This window comes from Sabethes cyaneus, chromosome 3 (assembly GCF_943734655.1).
Source record: "Sabethes cyaneus chromosome 3, idSabCyanKW18_F2, whole genome shotgun sequence".
Lineage (NCBI taxonomy): Eukaryota > Metazoa > Arthropoda > Insecta > Diptera > Culicidae > Sabethes > Sabethes cyaneus.
Window position 1 is genome coordinate 123,849,060 of NC_071355.1, and position 16,419 is coordinate 123,865,478.

Here is a 16,419-nt window from a genome sequence, read left to right on the forward strand (position 1 = left end):
TCAGCTCTGGCACGGATTTTAAAAACGAAATTTTCGCAAGATGATAGCCACACATGTGCTGTACAAACTGAGCATAACTTCAGTGACGTATTTGACATGTTTGGACACGTAATTGTAAAGATAAAGACATCAAATATTTGAACGAGCTCGAAATTTCTTAGAAAAACTCGAATAACTCAGCTCTGGCACGGATTTTTGAAGCGAAATTTTCGCAGGATGATAGCCACAGATGTGCTGCACAAACTGAGCATAACTTCAGTGACGTATTTGACATGTTTAGACACGTAATTGTAAAGATAAAAACATCAAATATTTGAACGAGCTCGAAATTTCTTAGAAAAACTTGAATAATTCAGCTCTGGCACGGATTTTAAAAACGAAATTTTCGCAAGATGATAGCCACACATGTGCTGTACAAACTGAGCATAACTTCAGTGACGTATTTGACATGTTTGGACACGTAATTGTAAAGATAAAGACATCAAATATTTGAACGAGCTCGAAATTTCTTAGAAAAACTCGAATAACTCAGCTCTGGCACGGATTTTTGAAGCGAAATTTTCGCACGAAGATAGCCACAGATGTGCTGCACAAACTGAGTATAACTTCAGTGACGTATTTGACATGTTTGGATACGTAATTGTAAAGATAAAGACATCAAATATTTGAACGAGCTCGAAATTTCTTAGAAAACTCGAATAACTCAGCTCTGGCACGGATTTTTGAAGCGAAATTTTCACAGGATGATAGCCACAGATATGCTGCATAAACTGAGCATAACTTCAGTGATGTATTTGACATGTTTGGACACGTAATTGTAAAGATAAACACATCAAATATTTGAACGAGCTCGAAATTTCTTAGAAAAACTCAAATAATTCAGCTCTGGCACGGATTTTAAAAACGAAATTTTCGCAAGATGATAGCCACACATGTGCTGTACAAACTGAGCATAACTTCAGTGACGTATTTGACATGTTTGGACACGTAATTGTAAAGATAAAGACATCAAATTTTTGAACGAGCTCGAAATTTCTTAGAAAAACTCGAATAACTCAGCTCTGGCACGGATTTTTGAAGCGAAATTTTCGCAGGTTGATAGCCACAGATGTGCTGCACAAACTGAGCATAACTTCAGTGACGTATTTGACATGTTTGGACACGTAATTGTAAAGATAAAGACATCAAATATTTGAACGAGCACGAAATTTCTTAGAAAAACTCGAATAACTCAGCTCTGGCACGGATTTTTGAAGCGAAATTTTCGCACGAAGATAGCCACAGATGTGCTGCACAAACTGAGCATAACTTCAGTGACGTATTTGACATGTTTGGACACGTAATTGTAAAGATAAAGACATCAAATTTTTGAACGAGCTCGAAATTTCTTAGAAAAACTCGAATAACTCAGCTCTGGCACGGATTTTTGAAGCGAAATTTTCGCAGGTTGATAGCCACAGATGTGCTGCACAAACTGAGCATAACTTCAGTGACGTATTTGACATGTTTGGACACGTAATTGTAAAGATAAAGACATCAAATATTTGAACGAGCACGAAATTTCTTAGAAAAACTCGAATAACTCAGCTCTAGCACGGATTTTTGAAGCGAAATTTTCGCACGAAGATAGCCACAGATGTGCTGCACAAACTGAGCATAACTTCAGTGACGTATTTGACATGTTTGGACACGTAATTGTAAAGATAAAGACATCAAATTTTTGAACGAGCTCGAAATTTCTTAGAAAAACTCGAATAACTCAGCTCTGGCACGGATTTTTGAAGCGAAGTTTTCGCAGGATGATAGCCGCAGATGTGCTGCACAAACTTAGCATAACTTCAGTGACGTATTTGACATGTTTGGACACGTAATTGTAAAGATAAACACATCAAATATTTGAACGAGCTCGAAATTTCTTAGAAAAACTCGAATAACTCAGCTCTGGCACGGATTTTTGAAGCGAAGTTTTCGCAGGATGATAGCCGCAGATGTGCTGCACAAACTTAGCATAACTTCAGTGACGTATTTGACATGTTTGGACACGTAATTGTAAAGATAAACACATCAAATATTTGAACGAGCTCGAAATTTCTTAGAAAAACTCAAATAATTCAGCTCTGGCACGGATTTTAAAAACGAAATTTTCGCAAGATGATAGCCACACATGTGCTGTACAAACTGAGCATAACTTCAGTGACGTATTTGACATGTTTGGACACGTAATTGTAAAGATAAAGACATCAAATTTTTGAACGAGCTCGAAATTTCTTAGAAAAACTCGAATAACTCAGCTCTGGCACGGATTTTTGAAGCGAAATTTTCGCAGGTTGATAGCCACAGATGTGCTGCACAAACTGAGCATAACTTCAGTGACGTATTTGACATGTTTGGACACGTAATTGTAAAGATAAAGACATCAAATATTTGAACGAGCACGAAATTTCTTAGAAAAACTCGAATAACTCAGCTCTGGCACGGATTTTTGAAGCGAAATTTTCGCACGAAGATAGCCACAGATGTGCTGCACAAACTGAGCATAACTTCAGTGACGTATTTGACATGTTTGGACACGTAATTGTAAAGATAAAGACATCAAATTTTTGAACGAGCTCGAAATTTCTTAGAAAAACTCGAATAACTCAGCTCTGGCACGGATTTTTGAAGCGAAGTTTTCGCAGGATGATAGCCGCAGATGTGCTGCACAAACTTAGCATAAATTCAGTGACGTATTTGACATGTTTGGACACGTAATTGTAAAGATAAAGACATCAAATATTTGAACGAGCTCGAAATTTCTTAGAAAAACTCGAATAACTCAGCTCTGGCACGGATTTTTGAAGCGAAATTTTCGCAGGATGATAGCCACAGATGTGCTGCACAAACTGAGCATAACTTTAGTGACGTATTTGACATGTTTGGACACGTAATTGTAAAGATAAAGACATCAAATATTTGAACGAGCTCGAAATTTCGTAGAAAAACTCGAATAACTCAGCTCTGGCACGGATTTTCGAAGCGAAATTTTCGCAGGATAGCCACAGATGTGCTGCATAAACTGGCATAAATTCAGTGACGTATTTGACATGTTTGGACACGTAATTGTAAAGGCATGGCATGGCATGGATTTTTGAAGCGAAATTTTCGCAGGATGATAGCCACAGATGTGCTGCACAAACTGAGCATAACTTCAGTGACGTATTTGACATGTTTGGACACGTAATTGTAAAGATAAAGACATCAAATATTTGAACGAGCTCGAAATTTCTTAGAAAAACTCGAATAACTCAGCTCTGGCACGGATTTTTGAAGCGAAATTTTCGCAGGATGATGGCCACAGATGTGTTGCACAAACTGAGCATAAATTCAGTGACGTATTTGACATGTTTGGACACGTAATTGTAATGATAAAGACATCAAATATTTGAACGAGCTCAAAATTTCTTAGAAAAACTCGAATAACACAGCTCTGGCACGGATTTTTGAAGCGAAATCTTCGCAGGATGATAGCCACAGATGTGCTGCACAAACTGAGCATAACTTCAGTGACGTATTTGACTGGTTTGGACACGTAATTATAAAGATAAAGACATCAAATATTTGAACGAGCTCGAAATTTCTTAGAAAAACTCGAATAACTCAGCTCTGGCACGGATTTTTGAAGCGAAACTTTCACAGGATGATGGCCACAGATGTGCTGCACAAACTGAGCATAAATTCAGTGACGTATTTGACATGTTTGGACACGTATTTGTAAAGATAAAGACATCAAATATTTGAACGAGCTCGAAATTTCTCAGAAAAACTCGAATAACTCAGCTCTGGCACGGATTTTTGAAGCGAAATTTTCGCAGGATGATAGCCACAGATATGCTGCACAAACTGAGCATAAATTCAGTGACGTATTTGACATGTTTGGACACGTAATTGTAAAGATAAAGACATCAAATATTTTAACGAGCTCGAAATTTAGTAGAAAAACTCGAATAACTCAGCTCTGGCACGGATTTTTGAAGCGAAATTTTCGCAGGATGATAGCCACAGATATGCTGCACAAACTGAGCATAACTTCAGTGACGTATTCAACATGTTTGGACACGTAATTGTAAAGATAAAGACATCAAATATTTGAACGAGCTCAAAATTTCTTAGAAAAACTCGAATAACACAGCTCTGGCACGGATTTTTGAAGCGAAATCTTCGCAGGATGATAGCCACAGATGTACTGCACAAACTGAGCATAACTTCAGTGACGTATTTGACTGGTTTGGACACGTAATTATAAAGATAAAGACATCAAATATTTGAACGAGCTCGAAATTTCTTAGAAAAACTCGAATAACTCAGCTCTGGCACGGATTTTTGAAGCGAAACTTTCACAGGATGATGGCCACAGATGTGCTGCACAAACTGAGCATAAATTCAGTGACGTATTTGACATGTTTGGACACGTATTTGTAAAGATAAAGACATCAAATATTTGAACGAGCTCGAAATTTCATAGAAAACCTCGAATAACTCAGCTCTGGCACGGATTTTTGAAGCGAAATTTTCGCAGGATGATAGCCACAGATATGCTGCACAAACTGAGCATAAATTCAGTGACGTATTTGACATGTTTGGACACGTAATTGTAAAGATAAAGACATCAAATATTTTAACGAGCTCGAAATTTAGTAGAAAAACTCGAATAACTCAGCTCTGGCACGGATTTTTGAAGCGAAATTTTCGCAGGATGATAGCCACAGATATGCTGCACAAACTGAGCATAACTTTAGTGACGTGTTTGGACACGTAATTGTAAAGATAGACATCAAATATTTGAACGAGCTCGAAATTTCTTAGAAAAACTCGAGTAACTCAGCTCTGGCACGGATTTTTGAAGCGAAATTTTCGCAGGATGATAGCCACAGATGTGCTGCACAAACTGAGCATAAATTCAGTGACGTATTTGACATGTTTGGACACGTAATTGTAAAGATAAAGCCATCAAATATTTGAACGAGCTCGAAATTTCTTAGAAAAACTCGAATAACTCAGCTCTGGCACGGATTTCTGACGCGAAATTTTCGCAGGATGATAGCCACAGATGTGCTGCACAAACTGAGCATAACTTTAGTGACGTATTTGACATGTTTGGACACGTAATTGTAAAGATAAAGACATCAAATATTTTAACGAGCTCGAAATTTCTTAGAAAAACTCGAATAACTCAGCTCTGGCACGGATTTTTGAAGCGAAATTTTCGCAGGATAGCCACAGATGTGCTGCATAAACTGGCATAAATTCAGTGACGTATTTGACATGTTTGGACACGTAATTGTAAAGGCATGGCATGGCATGGATTTTTGAAGCGAAATTTTCGCAGGATGATAGCCACAGATGTGCTGCACAAACTGAGCATAACTTCAGTGACGTATTTGACATGTTTGGACACGTAATTGTAAAAATAAAGACATCAAATATTTGAACGAGCTCGAAATTTCTTAGAAAAACTCGAATAACTCAGCTCTGGCACGGATTTTTGAAGCGAAATTTTCGAAGGATGATGGCCACAGATGTGTTGCACAAACTGAGCATAAATTCAGTGACGTATTTGACATGTTTGGACACGTAATTGTAATGATAAAGACATCAAATATTTGAACGAGATCGAAATTTCTTAGAAAAACTCGAATAACTCAGCTCTGGCACGGATTTTTGAAGCGAAATTTTCGCAGGATGATAGCCACAGATGTGCTGCACAAACTGAGCATAACTTCAGTGACGTATTTGACATGTTTGGACACGTAATTGTAAAGATAGACATCAAATATTTGAACGAGCTCGAAACTTCTTAGAAAAACTCGAATAACTCAGCTCTGGCACGGATTTTTGAAGCGAAATTTTTGCAGGATGATGGCCACAGATGTGCTGCACAAACTGAGCATAACTTCGGTGACGTATTTGACATGTTTGGACACGTAATTGTAAAAATAAAGACATCAAATATTTGAACGAGCTCGAAATTTCTCAGAAAAACTCGAACAACTCAGCTCTGGCACGGATTTTTGAAGCGAAATTTTCGCAGGATGATGGCCACAGATGTGCTGCACAAACTGAGCATAAATTCAGTGACGTATTTGACATGTTTGGACACGTATTTGTAAAGATAAAGACATCAAATATTTGAACGAGCTCGGAATTTCATAGAAAACCTCGAATAACTCAGCTCTGGCACGGATTTTAAAAACGAAATTTTCGCAAGATGATAGCCACACATGTGCTGTACAAACTGAGCATAACTTCAGTGACGTATTTGACATGTTTGGACACGTAATTGTAAAGATAAAGACATCAAATATTTGAACGAGCTCGAAATTTTTTAGAAAAACTCGAATAACTCAGCTCTGGCACGGATTTTTGAAGCGAAATTTTCGCAGGATGATAGCCACAGATGTGCTGCACAAACTGAGCATAACTTCAGTGACGTATTCAACATGTTTGGACACGTAATTGTAAAGATAAAGACATCAAATATTTGAACGAGCTCAAAATTTCTTAGAAAAACTCGAATAACACAGCTCTGGCACGGATTTTTGAAGCGAAATCTTCGCAGGATGATAGCCACAGATGTGCTGCACAAACTGAGCATAACTTCAGTGACGTATTTGACTGGTTTGGACACGTAATTATAAAGATAAAGACATCAAATATTTGAACGAGCTCGAAATTTCTTAGAAAAACTCGAATAACTCAGCTCTGGCACGGATTTTTGAAGCGAAACTTTCACAGGATGATGGCCACAGATGTGCTGCACAAACTGAGCATAAATTCAGTGACGTATTTGACATGTTTGGACACGTATTTGTAAAGATAAAGACATCAAATATTTGAACGAGCTCGAAATTTCATAGAAAACCTCGAATAACTCAGCTCTGGCACGGATTTTTGAAGCGAAATTTTCGCAGGATGATAGCCACAGATATGCTGCACAAACGGAGCATAAATTCAGTGACGTATTTGACATGTTTGGACACGTAATTGTAAAGATAAAGACATCAAATATTTTAACGAGCTCGAAATTTAGTAGAAAAACTCGAATAACTCAGCTCTGGCACGGATTTTTGAAGCGAAATTTTCGCAGGATGATAGCCACAGATATGCTGCACAAACTGAGCATAACTTTAGTGACGTGTTTGGACACGTAATTGTAAAGATAAAGACATCAAATATTTGAACGAGCTCGAAATTTCTTAGAAAAACTCGAATAACTCAGCTCTGGCACGGATTTTTGACGCGAAGTTTTCGCAGGATGATAGCCACAAATATGCTGCACAAACTGAGCATAAATTCAAAGACGTATTTGACATGCTTGGACATGTAATTGTAAAGATAAAGACATCAAATATTTGAACGAGCTCGAAATTTCTTAGAAAAACTCGAATAACTCAGCTCTGGCACGGATTTTTGAAGCGAAATTTTTGCAGGATGATGGCTACAGATGTGCTGCACAAACTGAGCATAACTTCAGTGACGTATTTGACATGTTTGGACACGTAATTGTAAAGATAAAGACATCAAATATTCGAACGAGCTCAAAATTTCTTAGAAAAACTCGAATAACTCAGCTCTGGCACGGATTTTTGAAACGAAATTTTTGCAGGATGATAGCCACAGATGTGCTGCACAAACTGAGCATAACTTCAGTGACGTATTTGACATGTTTGGACACGTAATTGTAAAGATAAAGACATCAAATATTTGAACGAGCTCGAAATTTCTTAGAAAAACTCGAATAACTCAGCTCTGGCACGGATTTTTGAAGCGAAATTTTCGCAGGATGATAGCCACAGATGTGCTGCACAAACTGAGCATAACTTCAGTGACGTATTTGACATGTTTAGACACGTAATTGTAGAGATAAAAACATCAAATATTTGAACGAGCTCGAAATTTCTTAGAAAAACTCGAATAATTCAGCTCTGGCACGGATTTTAAAAACGAAATTTTCGCAAGATGATAGCCACACATGTGCTGTACAAACTGAGCATAACTTCAGTGACGTATTTGACATGTTTGGACACGTAATTGTAAAGATAAAGACATCAAATATTTGAACGAGCTCGAAATTTCTTAGAAAAACTCGAATAACTCAGCTCTGGCACGGATTTTTGAAGCGAAATTTTCGCAGGATGATAGCCACAGATGTGCTGCACAAACTGAGCATAACTTCAGTGACGTATTTGACATGTTTAGACACGTAATTGTAAAGATAAAAACATCAAATATTTGAACGAGCTCGAAATTTCTTAGAAAAACTCGAATAATTCAGCTCTGGCACGGATTTTAAAAACGAAATTTTACTGGCAAATAAGGATTTTGAGGAATACGGAACGAATATCTATATAATAAAACCAAGTTGGTGTGTTTGTTTGTAAGGGATAAACGCAAGAACGGCTTGACCGAATTGCACGGTACTTTTTTCAGTTGTTGGATTTTGGTCTGCGTCAGGTTTATATATAAAAAAAGTAATAAAATTTCACGCGAAAAGCTGGAAAATAATAAAAAACCGATATTTTACTTTTCCCGCCATCCATTGTATACCTAGACAATGTTTTAGATTGCTTTGATTATTATCGGTGCAAATCAGCCGACCCGCATTCAATATGAAGCAGCGTCGCGACGTTGCTAGGCAAACAAACACATTGATGAAGGTAACTTTGATTGAATGGTGAATTGTGCCGAATTTTCATAGAACATCTGTTCGTTATAACAGTGCTAAACCATTAGTTAAAAATGGTGTTCTTTCCAAAATCCTAATGATTACTGCCGAATATTCATTGGAAACATGTGGAAAATGTTAATTTTTCAGTTCTTAGGACTCAATAGTTAAACCGGCTGTCAATTTGTTTGTTGTAAAAGCAAACTCGATAGCTTTACACCATAGATAACACCTAATTCCGTTCGCTGTAGTTGATTGTCAAAATGATTATATTCAAACGAAATCTTATTCTTGCTAATAAAAGATTTTATGAACTTGCAAGATTAGAAAATAATAAACGTTGTATGTGTTATGGGTTCAGTTTATCAAATAGCCTTACTGCCTGGAGCTAATTCTTTCACCTCATTTATCAAATTAATGAAACTAATGAAAACTGAAAACTTCCTACGTTAGGTGCGTTTTCAATGCATGTTTAAAAATGTTTTACACCCTACATTGACTGAATAAAATATACGTAAAGCTATCTGACCGTCAAGTGAACAATATATTTTATGTACTAAAAAAATGTAAATAAAATTTTGAAAGGAATATTGGCCAGATTAAATTGGCACTAAAAAAGTTTTACAATGATGGTAACCCATTAGAATAAGTCGTATTTGAATATTGTTAATAATTTTTTGTCTTTTTCACTTCTAATTGGACTTCTTACAAATGCAAAAAGGCTCATGAAATACCAAAGGAATAAAGAAAACAAAAAACGATTTAAAGCAAAGCAAAGGTTTAATATTAAACAGAATTAAAGATCTAATGAATATTCGAATTTACACACAAAAATTACTGTGGAAATCAAAACAAAGCTCTGATTATGATAGAGGAAATGTGATCGAAAGTGTCAAAAAATTATTTGTTTAATAAACCAACAATTTGCGTAAAAAACAACATGTAAAATTTCAACCTAATAATGGGCGAATGCACAAAGGCAAATAGAAAGCGTTTTAGGGCGGAAATGAAATATAGTTGGTGGCGCAATGAGTCTGTTCTCAAAAAGTTTTGAATATTTATTACATATCGTTAGTCGGTTAACCGCAGAAGACGAATTAGACGCATTGAGTTTACTTTTCCAAAAAATAAATTGACACCCAGCACAACTGTTGAGTACTGCGAATTGAAAAATCGACATTTTTCACATGTTTTTAACGGATATTTGGCAATAAATGTTATGATTTCGCTATGATTGCTATGATCGTTATGATTGCTATTCCCAACAAACATTTTATTTTAATAGTAGTTTATTCAACCGTTATATAGCCAATGTTATATTAATAAGCAATTGCATATACAGCATTTGTTAAACGTTTGTTGGGTTTCTAACTTACTTACTTATGTGTCCATGTCCGCCGGTCCGGCAGAACAAAGGGATGAAATTAGAGATCTCCACTGCTGACGGTTACCCGCCATGGCTTTTACCTGTCGCCAGGACAGGTTCTCGTCTACAGCCCGGATGTCGTTGGCTAAGCTCCGTCTCCATGAGCCTGTGGGTCTGCCTCTTCTACGCTGTCCTTGTGGATTCCAGTCGAGTGCTGCTCTGCAAACCTCGTTCGCTCCTTTCCTCAAGGTGTGTCCGATCCACTTCCACCTACGCTCACGAATTTCTGTGGCTATCGGCCGTTGATGACACCGACGATGGAGTTCCTCATTGGATATCCAATTATCAGGCCACCAGGCACGAATAATATATCGCAGGCACCGGTTAATGATTACCTGCAGTTTTTGCGTTGTCTCCGCTGAGACGCACCACGTTTCGCAGGCATACAGCAGTACGGATTTAACGTTTGAATTAAAGATTCGGGTTTTCGTACGTAGAGTGATCTGGTTTGAGCGCCAAATGTTTCGCAGACCTGCAAAGGCACCCCTGGCCTTCCTGATCCGTGTGGCTATATCAATCTTGGTACCACCATCGGGCGTTGTTTGGCTACCAAGATATTGAAAGACGGCTACCTACTCAACTTGTTGTCCCGCTACTGTAAAGTTGGTGGAATTGTCAATGTTCACTACCATAGACTTAGTTTTCGCTACATTGACTGTGAGACCTGCTGCCTGGGAGCTCTCGGAGAGGTCGTCTAACTTGCTCTGCATATCGTTTCGGCGTTGTGCGAGCAAGACAATGTCGTCGGCTAGGTCGAGGTCATTTAGCTGCTCCATCGTTAGAGGATTCCAAGGCAATCCTCGATTTGGTCTACTGTCAATTGCTCCAACTAATATCTCATCCATAACGATGAGAAACTGAAGCGGTGATAAAATGCAGCCCTGTCTCACGCCAGCAGTAACCCTTATGGGGTCGGACAAGACGCCGTCGTGCAAAACCTTGCACGAGAACGCCTCGTACTGAGCCTCGATGAGATGGACTAGTTTATCTGGAACTCCTCTACGCCTAAGTGCGCCCCAGATGTTTTCGTGATTGAGTCAATCGAACGCCTTTTCGAAGTCAACGAACACCAGCAGAAGAGAGTCCTGGAATTCGTTGATCTGCTCCAATATAATGCGGAGCGTTGTGATATGGTCTACACATGATCGGCCAGCACGGAATCCAGCTTGCTGCCGCGGAGAGTAGCGTCGATCTTCTCCTGGATCCGGTTGAGGATTACCTTACAGAGTACTTTGAGAGTAATACAGAGCAACGTGATGCCACGCCAGTTACCGCATTCCGTTAGGTCTCCTTTCTTAGGGACTTTGACCAATATGCCCTGCATCCAGTCCACCGGAAAAGTTGCGGTTTCCCAAATATTGCTGAAAAGCTGATGCATCATCTGGGCTGACAAAGATGGGTCAGCTTTGAGCATTTCGGCTGAAATACGATCTATCCCTGGCCCTGGATTTCATACTCTTGATGGCTGCTACAATTTCATCCAGCGATGGCGCCTCCGAGTTCACGCGATTTATTCGACGAACTGTAGGCGTCGTACGCTGCTGGTTTTGTTGGTCTCTGACATTTGAAACTCGGAAGAGTTGTTCAAAATGTTCAGTCCATCGCTTAAGCTGTTCTGTACGGTCAGTCAATAGCTGACCAGCTCTGTCCTTTAGCGGCATCTTTGTATTCATCCTGGCACCACTAAGGCGGCGAGAAATATCGTACAACAAACGGATATCACCATTAGCGGCGGCGGTTTCTCTTTGTTCGGCTAGGGAGTTAGTCCAGGCTCTCTTGTCCCGCCTACAAGCACGTTTAACAGCCCTCTCCAGTTCGGCGTATCGTTGACGGGCAGCTGTCTTAGCCGATCTGGTCCGCGCTCGCTCAATGCCGGCTTTCGCCTCTCTCCGCTCGTCGATCTTCCTCCAAGTTTCATCCGAAATCCACTCCCTCCGCCCACTGCGCGCTTTGCCGAGGGTTTCATCACTGGTCGTGATGAAGGCGTTCTTGATGCCGGTCCATTGCTCTTCGACGGTTCCACCAGATGGCAACTCCGAGGCTCGAGATTCAAGTTGTTCAACAAAGGCCCTTTTCACCTCAGGATTCTCCAATCGGCGGACGTCGTAGCGGCACCCAACTTTCTCCTCCCGTCGTTGGACACGTGCGACGCGCAGACGTATCTCAGCGATAACAAGATGATGGTCGGATGCAATGTCAGCGCTGCGTTTGTTGCGTACATCAAGAAGGCTCCTTCTCCATTTCCGGCTGATGCAGATGTGGTCGATTTGGTTTTCTGTTCGGCCGTCGCCGGAAACCCACGTGACTTTATGTACTGGTCTATGGGGGAAGAGCGATCCACCAATGACCATGTCGTTATTACCACAGAATTCTGTAAACAGCTCCCCGTTTTCGCTCATCTCTCCTAGGCCATGGCGTCCCATAACGCGTTCAAGTTCCGCGTTGTTTGAGCCAATCTTCGCGTTGAAGTCGCCCATGTGAATTTGGATGTCCCCCTTCGGGATTTTCTCAACCACGCTGTTCAGCTGGCTGTAAAAGCTCTCTTTCTCCTGCAGGTCGGCAGCATCTGTTGGCGCATAGCACTGGATTGCCGTAAGGTTCCTAACCCGTGTTCTAAATCTGGCAACGATTATTCGCTCATTTATTGGTTCCCACTTCATCAGGGCCGCACGTGCCCCTGGGCTCAGTAGGAATCCAACTCCTCTTTCTCGAGTAGCATTTTCACCTCGTATGCCAGAGTAGAGCAAGACTTGCCCGGATGATGTCCTGTGTTCGCCAGTACCCGGCCAGCGGACCTCGCTCAGCCCCAGGATTTCAAGCTTCAGGCGGCTAGCTTCTCTTGCAAGTTGAGCCAGCTTGCCCTGCTGGGCAAGGGTCAGTATATTCCATGTTCCGATTCGTGTCCGTGTTTTCATGCTAAAGGTCGTTGCCAATAATCCGGAGAGATTTCTTCTTTCATTTTCATTAACTTTTTGTGTGTTCTGGTACAGTAGGCTGTTAACCTAAGGTCCTTATCCCGCTGATGGGGCTTCCAACTTAATGTGGGCGGGAGCCACTGTGCCCCCTTTCCTGTTAGCATACGACAACCGAGGTTGCGTACCCCAGCCGGCACCTCGTGGAGGTAGGAATAGGAGTTAATGAACAGAGGCTATGGAATGCACATGTTCACCCTTTGCCAGCCGTTGGGTTTCTAACTAATCGCTAAATGATTGTAGTAAACAGACGTTCTGTGAAAATCCGGCATTTAATTAACCATTCCCTTAAACTTCTCAAAACAAGTACAAACCGTAACCTATACTTTAAATACAATTGGTGGCAGTACGAAGTTTGCCGGGTCAGCTAGTTTAAAAATATAGTCAAGTTAATTATAGATGTTCCTGAGAAATTGAATAATTATTGTGGCAGTAGAAAGGCTAGGTCACGCCGCTAAGTGGATTAATTCAGGTTTTTGGTTATATAATTGATATATGATATATAATATAAAAACGAAAACTAATGCTCGCGATAATCCAAATCTAGATTTGTTTTGTCATTGTCAAACATTAACAAAATACCATATTCAAAGTTCAGTGTAAAATATCATATATAATAAATAATTAAGAAAAATTATACATAACATAGAAATACAATCTGGTATCAGTGTTGATATTGTTATTGTGAATTGTTATTTGAAAAAAAAACCTGATTTAATCCACCTAGTGGTGAAAGGAACCTTTGTTATATGGTCTTACTTGCGATTTGAGATAGAAATCGACACGTTTGGTTTACATGAAATTTTTTGGAAATTGAATAAGTTTACAAAATTTGAACCAAATAGAAGCACTTATAAATTTTGATAGTTTCTTTTCTCATGAAATTGCTGAGTAAGTTGTTACTAATGAGGGTAAGTGCAAGTAAAAGTAAGTTGTAACATGAAATATTATTCTTTAACATATGCATTGCGTAGTAAAGGTCTAGTTATTAGGTTTTTGAACTATGCATAATTTCCTGTAACGCCATTCTATTTGATTCACAACAATAGTTTTTTTGAATAAATTTCATCAATTTTTGTGAACCTTCGGTTACTCACGTTGTTGTATTTCGTACACCATATGTAGGTTTTTGAATGCCATATTGTTATATAGTTACAAATCGTATATTAAGTATATGGGTCATTCCACGGGAAATTTACAGTCAAAATTTTTTTTCTCTTCGCAATATTTTTTTTACGTTCTTTGTTCAAAAAAAATCGACACGTATTTTTGTATTTCGATGTTACTGTTGGAATTCGCAAGATATGATTTTTTAAAGTATTGTAATCTGGAAAAATCACTATTTTTTAAATACTGATTGTAAACATAGTTTGTAATATCAAAAAATGACTTTCTACCAGATGTGTTCACTATTCCACAAGCTTTCAAAATTGGTATACCATACCTCCTCTCGATTGTTTTTCAATAGTTAAATAGTGCATTTTTATAAACAATTGCAATTTTTTCAAAGTTGGAACTTTTTTTTCTCGATTTTTTTTTATTTTAAAATATTTGTCCATCTTTCTCGAAGAAGCATGCAAAATTTGGAAATGGAGAAATGAAAACTCTGGAAGTTCTCGATTTTTTTTTACTTTAAAATATTTGTTCATCTTTCTCGAAAAAGCATGCAAAATTTGGAAATGGAGAAATGAAAACTCTAGAAGTTATGAATTTTTATATCGAAGCGCGCACGTTAATGCAAACATGCAAATTCATATACAATAAATAAGATCTCTTCGTTGAAGAGATAGAAGGATATTGTTTTCAGCAAAATTTCTTGTAATAATATGCTCTAAAACTTTGCAGAACACATCAATGTGTTATATTGAAACTGAAGGAAAATATTTTTTTAATTTCACTTTTAGGGGGATTAATCAAAATTCAAATTCTACCAGACGATAGAGCTTTCAATTTCAAGAAACTCTTCCAAAGGTTCGAAAAATTTGAAACCTAGTCCTTTTCCTAGTCAAAACTCTAGTGCGCACGTTTTCTTTGGTTTTGGGCTGTTGTGCGCGCGAGTAACTGTGTTATAAAAGTTGGCAAAAGCTGGATCGATTAAACCTTTCATTGGACCAGAACCATTCTGTGGGGTCTCAGAATGTACTATTAAAATGGAATTAAAAAACTGGGAAAAATCAATGATTGATGATGTCTGGAAAAAAAATCTGACAGCTCGACAATCAAAGAAATTTATATCTCCTAATAAAACAATAACCCAGAAACTTCTTAGCCTGTCTAAAAAGGACTTACGTACTTACTGTGGCCTCGTAACAGGCCACTGCGCAAGTAAATATCACTTAAAACAACTGGGAAAATTAGAAGATGACACGTGTCGCTTCTGTAACCTAGAAAGTGAAAATGCGGAACATCTACTATGTTATTGCGTGGCACTACTTCATAAAAGAAAAACTTTCTTTGACATGACTTTAATACAACCCTCGGATGTATGGATGAATTCTCCCAATAAGGCAATAAACTTTATTCGTTGTATAATACCTTATTGGGACAATGCCGTCGATCAGCAAGTGGAAATCACTCATACTAATAGTGATACGACACCCTGATGTGGCGTACAATAAACTGGGGCCTGCCACAATAGATCAAATAACTGGTCGCAGTGGAAAATGTACCCAAAATAAAAAAAAAAAAATAAAAAAAAACTGTGTTATAAAAGTTGGCGCGAGTGTTCGAGGGTTAATATCTTTTGTCCGGTAAAACCAATTCTTATGAAATTTTGCATATATATTCGTAGTGTGAAAACCTCTCGTTTGATATTAAAATAATTGAAATTAGGTTATTTTTCTTGGTTAAAATCATTATAAATTATTGTTAATTTTGGTGTGGTGTATTGAATTACTCATAACTTTCAAATTAAACATCCAATCAAAAAACCATTCAATAGTGATCTATCCGGCTATATTACGTGCCAAATGAAACTAATAGCACGTAAATCGGTTTGGCCATCTCTGAGAAACAGGCGATCATTTGAACCTTTTTTTTATTTGGTACTAAGATCGATGAAATCGGTTGTGTGGTTCCGGAGAAAATCGTGTCACGTAACTTTCACATTTTTGCTTATAACTTTTAAACTAAGACAGACCACGAAACCATTTAATAGCGATATACTAGGTAAAAATACCTTTCAAATAAAAGTTATAGCAGAAAAATCGTTTCAGCCATCTCCGAGAAATAGGCGATTGAAAATTGAAGCGCACATACACACACACACACACACACACACACACACACACACACACACACACACACACACACACACACAC